Source organism: Pan paniscus, chromosome 8 (assembly GCF_029289425.2).
Source record: "Pan paniscus chromosome 8, NHGRI_mPanPan1-v2.0_pri, whole genome shotgun sequence".
Taxonomy (NCBI): domain Eukaryota; kingdom Metazoa; phylum Chordata; class Mammalia; order Primates; family Hominidae; genus Pan; species Pan paniscus.
This window is the reverse complement of record NC_073257.2, coordinates 62,768,055-62,784,236: the sequence shown is the minus strand read 5'-3', so window position 1 is coordinate 62,784,236 and position 16,182 is coordinate 62,768,055. Positions and strand designations below refer to the sequence as shown.

The following is a 16,182-nucleotide window of genomic DNA, read 5'->3' as shown; positions in this document are numbered from 1 at the left end:
CCCAAAGTGCAGTATTGAAAATGTATGGTTAAGGTTGTAGCATCATTTCTGATCCAAGTATTTCCTCTAATGACTAAATGGATAGCACTCTCTCTGCTTCTTAGTTTTTGTTTTGTTTTGTTTTGTTTTGTTCTGTTTTGTTTTGTTCTGTTTTGTTTTTAAGGGAGAGGCAGGGCATTGAGTATAAGTAAATATTTTAAATGAAAAATAGAACAATCAACAGTATGAAAAATTCTAATATTCTGTGTACCTATGCCTAAAATGAGATAGCCTATGAACTGACTCATCTTAAGAATTTTTATAGAAAAATTTGTTAGTTCTAATTATGAATTTAATAGAATGAGAATTCATCATGTGACAGCCAAGGTAGTGAAGAATGTTTTCCACCACTGTCCAAACACTGCCCACAGAGAGGCTTCCTTTGTCTCAGGGTGCCTGTACTGAGATTATAAACCGTGCAAGAGAACTTAGAGAGAGGGTCTAATAAACAGACCTCACCTTATAGGTGAAGAACCAGAATTCCAGAGGAGACAAGTTGAAAATAATAAAACTCCTTTAAAAACAAAACAAACAAAAAACCTGACTTCAGATTTCTTACTAAGTGATGTAAGCTGTTTCCTCTAATTATCTAAAAGAAGGTGGTTTTATCCTTACTAAATATGTCAGTGGTAGGTCTTGACATAAGATTTTAACTTAGGTTGCTATCATAAGCTCTGTCTTTTGGTTGCAAAAACCAGGTCACTCTCACTCAACAAAAGAGTTCAAGATATAGATCTCCTGAGACCTCAGGTTGGGAACTGGCTTCAGTCCAGTACTTGCTTTCTGTGGCAGACTTGGCCCATGATGATTGTCCTGAGCCTAAGTGTTCCTCTTGACCTTTCACCATGACATCTAACTGGCAAGTTCCTTTAGGGTTTCTTGATTCTAGTTCCTGCAGCAGCAAAACTGATTGGCTGAGTTCATCATTTTAGCAAGTAATCAAACCCAAGCCATAGGCTTCTGGCCAGCTTCTGAATGGCTCTCTTTGGGTCAAGTGTTCTTTCGGGTCCAATCAGCTATGGCTGTGTGCTTGTGGAGTTGTGTCAGGTGATATAAGATGGCAATCGAAAGACAACTGGGCCTGAGAATATGGCAGAGTCCCCCAGAAATGGGAGTGGGTGAACAGATTCCCTGAAATATGTCTACTACAAATCTGGTTTGAATAAATTAGTTTATTCTTGGTTAAAAACATTTCCTGTTATCTGCATTGTAATTTGGTTTTATATTTTAGTCTGTTTCTATATTGGAGTAGACGTGAAGTTTTTTATTAGTCCATTTTATTCTTATTTGCTTGCTAAATTTTGCTTCTTTTAGAAACACAGAGACAGGTTTTGAGACTTGGAAAGTTTATTATGATAGCTTGGTTTTGACAATTCATGTTGACTTTTCTTTTGAAGCCATAATGTTCCTTCAAAGTATTTTAAAAGGAAATTAAGAAAGTCTCATTGTTCTATGAATTCCTTTCATTTTCAATAGATATTTATTCTCCATATCTAAAAAGAATCCAGGTTCAAAAGGCAAGGCATTTAGTTTTAAAAATATTTATTAAATTGCTGGATTATGTACTGTATATTTAAGATATGACATAACCCATGCTTGTGGGACTTTCTGACTATTAGGGAGAGAGTATTACTGTTCCAGACAGAGGCTGCTTGGACTACAGTAGATTAAACACAGTGTAGAGAACTATTTTTTTTTAAGCATTAACAGTTTTAGTTAGTTAAACTAAACATGTTAGTACTACTTTAGTTAAACATGTTGGTAGTGGAATAAGACTGTGTGAAGACAGTTTTAATGGAAATTGTATTATGTTCTAATATAGTGTGGTGGTAATTACCTAATTCCTAATTCATATTTTACTGGATCATATTTCCATTGTTCTTTCTAAGCCAGGTGATGGGAATGGATTAACAGTGTGGGGAGCAGGATAGAGGAAGGGCATTACAGGGAACTGCAGGAGCAAATACCTAGCAATGAATAACTCTTCTGAGGTTGGGTAGTAGTCTAGTCTTGAAAATAATGACTAGTGTGGAGAAAAGGGAACCCCTGTGCACTTTTGGTGGGAATGAAAATTAATACACTCATCATGGAAACCAGTATGGAGATTTGTCAGAAAACTGAAAATAGAATTAGCATACAATTCAGTAATCTCACTTCTAAGAATGTATCCAAAGAAATTTGATCTGAATGCAGAAGAGATATGTGCACTCCCATGTTTATTCTGTCCTTATTCACAATAGCTCAGATATGGAAACAACCTAGGAGTCCATTATCAGATGAATGGATAAAGAAAATGTGGCATATACACACTATGCAATACTATTCACCCTTTAAAAAGTAGGGGCAGGATAGAGATAATTCTGTCATTTGCAACAACATGGATGAACCTGGAGGACATTATGTTACTGCATGATCTCACATATATGTAGATTCTTGAAAAGTCAAACTCATAGAAGTAGAGAGTAGAATGGTGGTTACCAGAGGCTGGGATGGTTAAAGGGGAGAGGGGATGGAGAGATAAATTGGAGGAATAAGTTCAAGAAATCTACTGTAAGGAATGATGACTGTAATATTAATAAATAATGCATCATAGATTTCAAAATTGCTATAAGAATAGGTTTTACATGTTTTCACTATAAAAAATAAGTATGTGAGGTGATAGATGTGTTAGCCTGATTTAATCTTTCCACATGGTAAACATATATCAAAATACATCACATTATACTCCATAAATACATACAATTATCTGTCAAATAAAAAGAAAATTAAAAAAGAAAATAATGAATAAATATAGAAAGTAAAGGTGGTCTTGACAATAACTGAGAAGATTGATTTGATTTAATTGGTAACACAAATATAATATGATTTTACTGGGTGCTAACCAATGTCTGTCTTATGTACTGAGAACTCATTAAGCACAGAGATGATGTGACTCTTGCCCTCGAAGAAGCTAGGATTAAATAATGTAGAAGATTATTTTGGTATATCTGTGGGTAAGGATTTAAAAACAAACAAAACTGCTCTCATTTTGTTTGGTTTTAGTAATGCTCTACTGGAGACAGGGCATTACTGATGTGGCCCTTGATAACAAGTCCTGTGATGTTAGGAAATTATTTCTTCAATTTGTGAATTTCTCAGTGAGAGTTCTAGGAACCTCAGATACTGCTGGGCAATCTGCAAAGGCTAAAATAGGGATTGAGATTTGTATTTGGGGAGGGAGGCATAATTTGAAGATTTAATTTGAATAAACTCTTTGTGTTTAAAAGATCCTTTTTTATATGTCATACACACTAATTCCACCAGTAAACCAGGAAGTGTTTACGTTTCATAGACTTGTTTCAAAGATTCAAATGAGTTACCTAAAAATTTCAGAATTGTGTCTGGCCCCTACCAGGGAAGTGGTTGTGTTGGTTGATGTTGTGCTTTAGCTCGGTGTTATGACTCCCTGGTACCACATAGAAATGTAAATACTGATTTACGTGTTTTTTTTCTCCTTGCTAAACTGAGCTCCTTCAGGGAAGCTGCTCTTTCATCTCTATATAATCCCACCTTCATGCTCAATAAATGTTTGCCGAATGAAGGGATAAAGTACCTCTTCTTTTCTGCAGCATTAAGCAAAGGCACTTGGTCACTCTTTCTGGGAAGGTGAGAGGAGATGTTGTTTGTTTTGAGGTCATGCTTAAAACTGGTTTAGTTTCCAGTCTTTTACCAGTTTTGCTTTGTTCCCATGAACCTATCTCACCATTGCCTGGAGCATAGTTGCTTTCACTCTTTATCATCTTTTTTTAGTAACTACTTCCTTAAGGGCGTGTGGTATATTTCTTGGGAATTTTTATGCCTCATTAAATCCCTGATTCAGCTCCCACATTTTTAGTAGATTGCAATGTGTAAGTCTGTTCTTTCCTTCTAGGTGAACCTGTTATTCTAAACTCCTCTATTCAAATGCGTTTTACAGGAAAAGGGAAACCGGTTTGAGAGGCCAGTTTGGAAGTTGCTGAACTCCCAGGGTAGTTAATGGATGGTCTTTTTTATTTTTTGTTTTCTCTTACATCTCAGCCAGCAGTTTTGAGAGAGGAGCTCTGTAACTTGCCCAAGACAATCATGCTTGGCTGTAAATTGAGGCAAAATTTGAGGAAGGGCTTTACCCTTTGCATTACTCTTTTAATCTAGAAAAGGTAAGAATATAGTGTAGTGAAGGGAAGATTAAGTCTTTCCTTAAGTGTAGTGGAAAGTCCTCCCTTGTGAAGAGAGCTACCAGTGATACCAGCTGCTGGCAGGAAGAAGCTTTGAGGGTGACTGCAGCAAGAGACTTGCAACCTTCAGTCACCAAAGCTAGAGACCATGCCTGGGGCTTTTTGACAGCAGCAGGATCCTGTGTGAGAGAGAGTAAAGGTTCTCCTCCAAGCAGAAGAAAGGAAGAAAAGGTTCAGTTAAACTCTGTTTATTGAAAGTTAGATATTAAAGGAAGAAAACACTAACATTGTATAAAGGAAGAAAACACAAACTTTCTACTTTAGATTTTGTATTCTCTTAAGCCAGGCTCTAATTTGCAAAACATGCTGTTTACAAGTAAGAATGAGAAAGTTTTCAGTACTTTTTACTATTCTAATAAAATGCAGTTTTAATGGAGTGCTCTTCCTGGTCTCTCTATATTATTTATTTCTTATTACACACCATCTTTCCCCTGAGAATTGACTACTGAACTCTAATAATAGGGTGTGGGACAGGGCTGCCAAAAACGAAGCATGCCTGTTGCAATTTCCACATTGTGTATCCATAGCAGACAATGGCAGTTGATTTGGGCACTGTCTTTCGGTGTTGCTTCAGGAAACCACTGCCTGTTGATCAATCAGATTGGCCCCAGAATGAAACCACTGCCCCCCACAGTCTAAGAGGAAGTAATAAGTTTTAAAAGGGTTGGCCCTATAAATGTAAACTTGTAAAGTGGGAGCTTGCCAATGCCTTGCAGAATTTTGTGAACTTTAATCTTTTCTTTCCATAACCTTGGTTCATATGCCCATTCCTTTTTACCCTCTGAACCTTCTCTTACTCCAGTGTTTTCCTTGAGAGGAAGTCACCAGTAGTAAACACATAGGAGTTCGAGTATTGCTATACCAGAATTATTGAATAGGGGAAGAGTACCTTATTCTGTACCACACTCCCCCCACCACCAGTATTCTGAATGTCATTAGGTTAATGTCTACAAAGACTCATGCCATACTTTGCTCCATCCTAAATTGAAAGTTTAGAGCCACAGCCTTTTAAGTATAATTTGGGTAATTTTTTTCCTTAGATGATTTACTGTGTATGGCATGCATTGTTAACTTGCTTACTCATAGAGTCCCAGAAAGAACTTTTTGCATTGTATCTTCATGGCATATGTCCACTGAAAAATCAAGCCTGCAGCTTTTACTATGCATTCCATGTGCTAGATCCCATAAAAGGAAGATCACCAGGGTGCTCTCAGAGGCTTTAGCAGCTATCCTAAAAAGAGTCCCTCTAGACCTTCTCAAGCCACTCACTGACAGAATACTTACTCCATCTCACAGGAGGAAGGAGTGTCAAGACCCTTTACTTGGGAAGATAGCAAAAGCAATTTGAAACTGGAAAATAGTGAATGAATCACTAGATGATTTTTATTGAAAAACAAATTCAAGTATGTTCATCATTAAGGCAGAGCTGTTATGGTCAACACAATAGCCTAAAGGTATCCGACATGTAATTTGGAACCCTTTCCCATTTCCTCAAAGTTTGACCTTGGACAAATTTGCAACCTTGGACAAGTTACAACATAACCTCTGTTATGAGCCTAATGTCTTCATCTGGTTAAGTTGGGGATTCTAAGCCCTTCACCCTCCACCCCTTACCCAACACACACACATAGGGTTCTTGTGGGGTTAAGTGTAAAGGCATATCATGATGTCTGATGATCATTTATTGTCATTGAGATATTACTTTGTGTTTACCAGTGAGGATGTAGGAAGATCTTTTTAGCTACATGTCTTTGATATATTACATATTGCCTTAAAAGGTAGATATTTTATTTTCTTCCTGTCAAATGCCAGAATGGAAAGTGTCCTTTTTCAACTATGTTCCTATTTTGGCCCCTGCTTTTTGAAAGTACTTGTGATAGAAATTAAATATTCATGCAGGTGTGGCATGCCATTTGAAGGTGACACTGTCATGGGTTCTTCAATAATTATCTGGTGGTAATTTGCCCTTTGCATCTGTGGCTATCTCTGAGGGACACTGTTCTTCTGATTTCTCCCGTTACAGTGGGAAAGCACACAGTGCCATAAAACCAGTTAACGTGTCAGAAAATTATCCCTTATGAAATTTAGTTTCTTTTGAAACTTCTTTGATGTACAAAAAGATAACGTGGGCTTACTTTACAAGTGACAAAACTATTTCACTTTCTGGTAATTCAGAAGACTTCTCAGGTCCTGAATAACTTGATTCTTTTCCTTTAAATGATTTATGGGCAGGGACAAAACAGCATATTCTGTATCTAATTATAAGGCTTCATTTTCATGAATCTCTCTCTTTTTGTTGATGGCAAATCTAGCCCTGCATTCAAGCTGTAAAGAGGAATAGCTTTATTTCACCCACTAACTGTTTACATCAGACACCATATTGGTGATTTGAGACTCAGTATTGGTATCTGTCAACTGGGGATAGCAAAACAGGCTTCATAGGAATTGGAAGATTAAGCGAGATCATGCATTAGTAATTTCATCTAGCTTCTAGCACAGACTAGCTTGTTTACTATCTTTATAGGTATTTCTGTACCTATAGAAAGAAGGCCACCGTCCCTCCCCACTCCCTTCTCTCCCCTCTGCTCCTGCCTTCTCCCATCTTATTCCCAGAAGTCCATTCCTCCTGGACAACAGGAAGGCCCTTCCCCTTCTGTTTCTATCATAAACTGCTTCTCTGTCCTTTGGTCTCTGGAGAACTGGCAGATTGACCTCATACAATCAACTAACTAGCCAAAACTTTTTCCTCAGACATGTTAACATCTTTCTGAAATAATACCACTTTGCAGTCAGCCACTACTTGCTCCCCTTTCCTTAAAGCATTTTATTTTTGTCCAGATACAGGGATTCTTAGACTCCCAGACAGATCCCTAAATAATTATACCTAGCCCAACAGGCAAAACTAATGTGTGCTATTTGAAGGCAGGGCAGTGTTGACTTTTTGGGAGAGTGGTGTTCACTTTAAGAAAATTTATAAAGCCACCCAAGATTTCTGGGCTTACTAATTTTTAAAAAAATAGACGTTTTCCCCTTTCTGCATGTACCCTAATTCATGTGTATATTTTACTTACAAAGGGTCATATTTCATTTTTAGCTGAGAAAGTCTTTCATGAAATAAAACATGGAAGCATTTTTAAGCCTTTAGGGTGATGTGGGTTAGAGTTATTTATAAGCTGTTTGATCATACACTTATGTATGTGGTCTGTGGTTGTTCCACTTAACTTGCTATTGATTGCATTTTGGTAAAAATGAAAATTTATCCCAGGGTGGTAATTATTATGGTTTGAAAAATATGCTTTCTTGCTTCTTTATCTTTTTTATATAGTCAGTTAGCAGTTATTTACCTAAATTGAGAGGAGATAATTTATAAAGGTCCGTGGTTTTAAAACTCATGTTATACCATCAGATGCATTTGGTGTGCAGTTTTTTTATTGGCATTGGATTTGCATGCTTGTTTCTGCTTGGCGTTGTCTAATAGAAGTGTACTCTGAATACCATGACAGCCAGAAATTAGTTGGGAATTGGTGAAATAATGCTTTTTTTTTTTCCTATGGATACGTAACAAGAAGTGAATAATAGTTAACTTGGATTTTAGGTTTTTTTCTTATAAGCAGCTCATTGCACAAAGAATGCACTTTAATTTGCTCATTACTTCTTCTAGATTGGAAAGAAGACTGATGAAGAAAAATAACAGCATGATTCAGGTAAACGGATTTTTAAATTATTTACCTTTTATGCTTAATTTATATTTTCTGTGTTCTCCCAATGAGAGGATCTAAACAAACAATTTTTGTGGGCAATTGGAATATATAAGGAATATTTTGGGGATATAGATGAAATAGTCAAATACATATTGCCATTTAATTAATTTAGTTATGTACATATTTTGAACAAGTATGTATTTATACAAAATGGGATATTATAACTAATGCTTTTTTCCTACCCCAGAATAATTTTCTTCCAATTCTTTACATACATATCTGACATCAGTGTCTTCATTATTTGAGTCACATTTTTGAAGCATTCAGTATTATTTTCCACAGCCTGTTATCATTTTAGGTGTTTGCAGTACAGCACTTTTGGAGTCTATGTATGGCACTATATTTGGAAATTTTATCCCAAGCCACAAGTAATCATTTGCATAATGTTAGGACAGTTGCTGTTTTCATTCTTTCTGTGTAGATGAACATTGAAGATCTCTACTGTGTAACAATTTGTAGAACTGCTTTCTTAAGTCTTTCTCCCTTCCTCCCTCCTTTCCTTCCTTCCTTCTTTCCTTTCATTTATTTATTTTATTTGTTTAGAGGTAATTGCATGTATATTGTTTAAGAATTCAAATAGTACTCTAATAGCCATTCTTTGTTCTTTTTATACTCTTATTGCCCCTTTGCCTAAAGATAGCCCTTTTCAATCCTTTTAGTTGTATTTTCCAGTATTTGTCTACCTATTTCTAAACAACACATCATATGCTCTAAGTGCCATTTACTGATTCCTTTTAAAATCTTAGACTTATACATTGATTTCCTGCCGGGGAGTTCTCTCTCATAGACCACCCTTTACCCTTACTACATACCTACTTTTCCTGTCTCTTTATTTTCTTGATGCAGTCATTGTTACAGTCTATATTTAGATAAGTATTAATGTCTACTTTATTATGACAATTTTTTTTTGTGGCTGAGCTCTGTGATATAAGTTGAGATGTCTCAAGTCATTCTGCCTCCAAGTTGGTTGTTTGTGAACTGTTTTTTTTTGTCTCTGGAAAATGTTTCATGCTTTTCTTTATGCCCAGAATTCTGCAGTTTCATATTGGGACACTTTTTGTTGTTTTTGTCCTCTCAGCTTGGCAACTGATGTCTCTCAATTTGTAAATTTTCTTGTACTATTTCTTTGATAATTTCCCCCCCATTCTCTCTTTTCTTAGTCTGTTGGTTGGGTATTTTCACCTACTAGTTTGATCTCTAATTTTCTTAAGTCTTACTCTTAGCTATTTTCCATCTTTCTGTGTTTTTCTTCAACTTTCTGAGAGGTTTTCTTAGTATCAATTGAATTTTTAATTTCTGCTAGCAGGTTTGTAATTTTGAATTTAATTTTTGAGGGTCTATGGATATTTTGTTTTTAAAATTAGGATCCTGTTTTTGTTTGATAGATGCAATATTTTCTCATTTTTTTTGAGAATATGAATTGAATTATTTTGCTGTTTTTTGCTGTTCTTTGCACATTTTCCTGTGTGTTCCCTTTATCTTCTTGTTTTGATCCCTGATTTTAATGTTAAAGGCTCTTCCCAAATGAGTGCTGGGGATTTAGTTGTCTGTTCATACTTAAAAGTGAGACAATACAAAATGGACCGCAAATTTGTTACGTGGTTGGCTTCACTCTAAGGTCTTTGGGCAGAGACCTTACTGGCCATTTCAGTGGGTGATTATCATGTATCAAAATCTGCAGATTTTTTTCCTTGGACCTTTCAGTTTCTCCAAAATGGAATTCTTTGTTTACTTTTTTTGTGGAGTGTAAGCCTACCTATGAGGATTTAGGGGCACCACAGAGGAGTGAGGAGGAAGGGAGCCAGAGATCTCACCATCCAAGCCTGAGAATGCCTAGATCCAATGCTTTCGTTTCAGCCTTATCTGGAGTCTAGGTTTGAAGTGTTGCTGTATCATTTTCTCCAGAGGGCAAACTGCCCCTTCTTATAGGAGTAGGGATGGTTGGTTTGGCTCTACCAGGTGAGGGAGAGGATCTGGGGTTCTAACTCCCTCCCTCTCTCCCTTCTTCCCTCCCTCCTCCCCTTCTTTGTTCCACACAAATTTATCATCTTACAGTTTTGTGGGTCAGAAGACTGATGCAGTTCTCACTGGGCTAAAATCAACGGGCGAGGCGCAGTGGCTCATGCCTGTAAACACAGCACTTTGGGAGGCCAAGGCGGGCGAATCACTTGAAGTCAGGAGTTCAAGACCAGCCCGGCCAACATGGCGAAACCCCGTCTCTACCAAAAAATACAAAAATTAGCCGGATGTGGTGGTGGATGCCTGTAGTCCCAGCTACTCAGGAGGCTGAGGCATGAGAATCGTTTGAACCCTGGAGGCAGAGGTTGCAGTGAGCAGGGATTGTGCCACTGCACTCCAGCCTGGGCGACAGAGAGACCCTGTAGCAAAACAAAACAGGTGTCCACAGGCTGCACTCTTTTCCAGAGGCTCTAGGGGAGAGTCCCTTTCCTTGTTTTTATTTTTTAGCTTCTAGCTGCTGGCTGCATTTCTTGGCTCCTGGCCCTTTTCCATCTTTAAAGTCAGCAATGGTCAAATGGTCTCACATTGCATTACTCTGACTTCCTTTTCTGTCTACCACTTCTACTTTTAAGGACCCTGGTAATTATATTAGGCCCATTCAGATAATCCAGGATAATCTCTTGTTTGTTTTTATTGTGGTAAAAAACACATAATATAAAATATAACCATTTTAAGTGTACAGTAGTGTTAACTATGTACACATTGTTGTGCAAAAGCTCTCTAGAACATTTTATGTTGCAAAACTGAAACTCTATACGCATTGAACAGCAACACTCCTTTATCCTGCCTGCCCAGCCTCTGGCAACTATGAACCACCTTCTGTTTCTGTAAATGTGGCTACTTTAAATACCTCATATAAGTGGAATCATGTAATATTTGTCTTTTTGTGACTGACTTGTTTTACTTTGCATAATGTCCTCAGGGTTCATCCATGTTGCAGCATATAAGAAGATTTCCTTCTTTTTAAGGTTGAATAATATTCCATTGTATGTATATACCATGTTTTCTTTATTCATCTGCCATTGGATGTGTAGGTTGCATCCACCTCTTAACTATTGTGAGTAGTGCTTAAGTGAACAGGGGTCTGCAAATATCTTTTCAAGACCCTGCTTTCAATTCTTTCAGATGCATACCAGAAGTGAGCTTACTGGATCATATAGTAGTTCTATTCTTAATGTTTTCAGGAACTGCCAGACTTTATTCCATAGTGGATGTACGATTTGACATTCCCACCAACAGTGTACGAATATTCCGATCAACTTCTCCACATCTTTGCCAACACTTGCTATTTTCTATTTTTGTTTTTGATAGTGGTCATTCTAATGGGTGTGAGATGATATCTCATTGTGGTTTTGATTTGCATTTTCCTGATGATTAGGGATGTTAAGCATCTTTTCATGTACTTATTGACCATTTGTATATCTTCTTTGGAGAAATGTCCATTCAAGTCCTTTGCCAATTTTTAATTATTATTTAGCTTTTTGTTGTTGAATTGTGGGCATTCTTTATATATTCTGGATATTAACACTTTGTCAGATATATGGTTTACAAATATTTTCTGTGGGTTGCCCTTTCACTTGGTTGATTACTTCCTTTAGTTTTTAAGTTTGATGTAGTCCCATTTGCTTATTTTGTGTTTGCTTTTTACCTGTGTTTTTGATGTAATATCCAAAAAATCATTGCCAACTCCAATGTCATGAAGCATTTCCTCTATGTATTTTTTTTCCTTTTTGCTAGGAATTTTATAGCTTCAGGTCTTAATTTTAGGTGTTTAGTCCATCTTGAGTTAACTTTAATTTATGGTGTGGGGTAAGGGTCTTTTTTTTTAATACACACTTCACCACCCCCATCTTTTCAGTCTTCCCCGCTCCCCTTCTGAGGAACCAGAAGCTCCATCATTTCCTAAGCATTTCTGTCACAGTCAGCTGGCTTTTTGCTTCACAGGCAGGGAGGTTCCCACCAGCTCTGCTCGACTCCACAGTCATCTCCGCTTTCCAGACATCAGTGATGCCTATTGTTTGCTCTAATATAGTTTTCTATTCTTTTTGTCCTTATGGATTTATATCTTTTTTCGTTTTTACTAACATTTTGATGGGCATTTAGAAGGAAGCAGAGATAAATAGGCCTATTCCTTTGGCCATCTATAACCCCCAAATCTGTATTGCTCTTTAAAATAATATTTAAAAGGACTTTATAAAATGGTATCTCATATTTCCTATTGTGACATCCAACCTCTAGAAATAATTGTTTCTATTTCTTTGCTTCCTTCTTGTTAACCAGTTTCTGTCAAGTGACCCATAAGCATGGAAAGCTAGCATTAAGTGTACTTGTTACATTATTTCATTATTCAAAATAGACTGAGATTATTGTCTGTAATATGAGACCTGGTAAGGTTTTGAATTTAAGATGATACTCTCTTTCCTGAGGTATAATCTTTTTTAAGCTTTTGACTTTATCTTTGGGTTTATAAACCATACGTTGGTATTAGGAGATGGTGCCCTTTTATGTAAATATATTTTACTTCAAAGCTTTATTAATTTTCTTTTTGAGACAGGGTCTCACTCTGGCACCCAGGCTGGAGTGCAGTGACACAATCAGCTCACTGCAGCCTCAACCTCCTGGGCTCAAGTGATTCTCCTGCCTCATCCTCCCAAGTAGCTGAGAATACAGGCACACACCACTGTGCCTGGTTATTTTTTTTTCTTTTTGTAGATATGAGGTCTCGTTTTGTTGCCTAGGCTAGTGCTGGAATTATAGGCATGAGCCACCATGCCCGGCCTGAAACTTTAATTGAATACTTTTAAGCTAATGTAATGGAAAAAGAGTCCTAGTTTTTGTTTGTTTTATTTTATTGCTGTTTCAGTTGATAACTGCTTTCTTTGTACCTATGTTTGATTATTTACAGATGTAGCACCATTTCTTACAGATAGAATAAAGTATGATTAAAAGTTGGAAGGGTACGGAGGGATGCCTGGTCCTAAGTAAGTCCTTGGGACTATTGAGAGTAGTGGATTGTTTTGTTCTATAAGAATTGTTTCTTTATAGAATTAAGCCTGTTAGTTGGCTCAAGGTATCAGCTCTCCAGCTTGACAGCTGGAGAGCACCTGTGATTTTTATCCTGGGGTCCAGGGATAGCTTTAAGGAGTTAACGATTGTCCTGAGGTTTAAGTGGGGAGGGATGGAACAGGCTTAGTTTTCATCAGATACTCAATACTGTAGGGCTTATATGATCCTGAAAAGCGTTGAGAGCCTACTTCTTATAGATTATCACAGGAAAAAAAAGAAAATGTTACTGATGAAATTAAATATGATCGAACTAAAATATACTACCTTTCTGACTACATTAGATTCCATATTCTTTCACATATAAGTACAAATTACTACAAATGAGGCACTAAATGAACAGCCCTCTTTGTTCTTTAATACAAGACATTATCTCTAGCTTCCTGATTATGCTACCAGGAAATGTGTACCATTTACACATATATAACTATAAAAGCTGTTACTTATGAGGGTAATGTTTTGGCCCCAGAGAGATCATAACATTTTTATAAATCAGCTTGTAAAAATGATAACTCAGTAGTTACCTTTGTTTTCAGTTTGAAGCTGAAACTTCAAACTTATGCTTAATTTATGATAATCAATTATTTGTTGGCAACTAAAAATAGTAGATAAATATATAAAAGGAGAAACACCTTTTATAGTTATAGGCCTAAGACTTAACTTTTAATTAGAAAAGATGGAGTAAGCTTTATATTATATGTATATATTATACTACTGTAAAAAATACAACAATTAAAAAGCTAGAAAAGAAAGAAAAAATGGGAGGAGGTAAGGAAGGTTCATTGTGAATTCTTTGTTTCCAAGTTTATAAGTACTTTAATCCTTTTATTTATAGTGAGCTGGACTGAATTTACACAATCTCTCTCAGCTTTAGAATTTTGTGATTCCGTTTTGAAGTGCTTAAACTGAAACTGCTTCTCTGTTCCAGGCACACCATTGAGTTCTTTGGGATGCCCAAAAGTGTCTGGTTGGGAAACATGAAATAGAAGACAAGAACCTGCCTCAGCAAGCGTACCTGAGAATACTTTTAAAGGAACCTGTTGATAAATGCAAAACAGTAGCTGTTGCAGGTATGTATTGACAGAGAACTTGGATTGAACCTGATGTGGCCCACTCTGCTCTACTCAGTCAAGTGGAGTCATTCTCTGGGAATGAGCTCTTGTCTTGAATCCCACTGTTCATAGGACAGAACTTTCAGGCCTGAAATACCTGGTGTCTGTCTTTCTGTAACCTTGACTGTGTGGTGGGATATCACTCGTCACTCTTTGATGAACTCTGATTCAGACCCTTGAGTGTCCTTCCCAATGCCTCAAGGACATTAGACTCTTGTCACATGAAAGTGATAGCAAATTTCTAGCTAAAGACCTCATTGCCTTCTTTCCTGGGAGTAGAGCAGTCAATGTCAAAGCTCAGCAAATGTGTCTCATAAACCAGCTGTTACTGGCTTTACTTTTCCCTGAACATCATCAAGGCCATTTCTGATTGGATGTGGTTGTATCAGATTGACCAGTTCCCTCTTAGTCATTTACTTTGACCTGCTTGTCTCTTTGACCCCTATTAAATGTTTACCTCATTTTCTTGTTTTTTTAGCCTTTAATTTTTATCTCCTCAACAATGTATCATCAAGATCAGGGGCACCCATTATTTCATATCCTGTGACCTTTGGTGGATGTCTGGCTTTGGATGCACTGGCTCTCTTTGTAAGGCACAGCCTGTGTTATTGTCATATGTCACCGTGATCCTTTAGGATTTTTGTAGTCTTTTTTTTTTTTCCATCTACCAATGAAGAACACTACAAATGTACCTTGTGCTGAGTATTTTATGTGTCTTTGTCACACCATCATGAAAGCATTAAGCAAGTCCCATTTTGCAGATGAGGAAATAAGGTTCCAAGTGGTTAAACAACTTGCCTGCTATTCCCAGAGAGTAAGTGGCAGGAATGGGATTCAGCACTGAGTCTGTCTTGAATTGTGTACCATAGAAATAGTATGCCCTGCTGTATTCCCTTTTTGAAGCAGAGTTTTAAAAATATTCTTATTCAGCTGGGCGTGGTGGCTCACGCCTATAATCCCAGCACTTTGGGAGGCCAAGGCGGGCAGATCACCTGAGGTCAGGAGTTTGAGACCAGCCTGGCCAACATGGTGAAACCCCCTCTCTACTAAAAATACAAAAATTAGCCGGGCATGGTGGCGGGTGCCTGTAGTCCCAGCTACTTGGGAGGCTGAGGCAGGAGAATCACTTGAACCCGGGATCTGCAGTGAGTTGAGATCTTGCCACTGCACTGCAGCCTGGGCAACAAGAGTGAAACTCCGTCTAAAAAAAAAATTCTTATTCTTGTGGAATTTTAGTCTTCTCCACTTTTTTCAGCTTTTGCAACTTTCCCCCCATTTTGTGGCATTTTATTTGGTTTATAATTATAACACTTAATTTGAACCATTAAAAATAAGTATTTTCAACTTTTGTTATTTTTATAATATCACTGAGAATATATTATTGGTATGAGACATTATTAAAATATGCCCTCTTTCTCACATAGGCTCTGATGTCTTCACTGATTCTGTTTTCTGAGTTGATTATGAGTCTAGCATGGGAGACGGGAGTGGACTTTTATATTTCTAATATGGTCCTACTAATACAGAGTTATTGAAGATGACATGGAAGAATGATAAGATTTTGCCAGAAATATTCTTCCATAGTTCACAAAGTTGTTTTAGAACCTGAATTCTTTAAAATATAGAACATCTATTCAAGTACTTAGTTTTGGCTCAGTGACCACTTTCAATGTGTATAGCCAGGAAGTTGCACTATATAGAAGGATATAGGTTTTAAGTTTAAGTAAGTTTAAGAATATATGTTATCTGATTTTTTTCAATAAGGGGCTAAATAATTTGAAATTTCTATATATTTAGGCTTCTAGAATGTTCTCATTAAATTAGTAGATGTACATACTGAAAAATATTTTAAATCACCGTAAAAATCCTGAGAGATAGATGTGGTCAACCTCACTGAAAGATGAATACACTGAGGTTTATAAGATTGTGAAACTT

General features: G+C 36.9%; 1 protein-coding gene across 10 annotated transcripts in view; it reads left to right on the top strand.

Moving 5' to 3' along the window:
- SGMS1 (sphingomyelin synthase 1) overlaps window positions 1–16,182 on the top strand; it is a 314,162-nt gene that overhangs the window by 149,671 nt on the left and 148,309 nt on the right. For 8 of the 10 annotated variants that reach the window (XM_055092811.2, XM_034930582.3, XM_034930577.3 and 5 more), the window contains 2 exons: window positions 7,954–7,996; window positions 14,064–14,205. The gene's annotated coding sequence lies outside the window, so the exon portion shown is untranslated. The remainder of the gene's footprint in view (window positions 1–7,953; window positions 7,997–14,063; window positions 14,206–16,182) is intronic. The other 2 variants (XM_034930581.3, XM_063607401.1) reach the window with 1 other exon arrangement.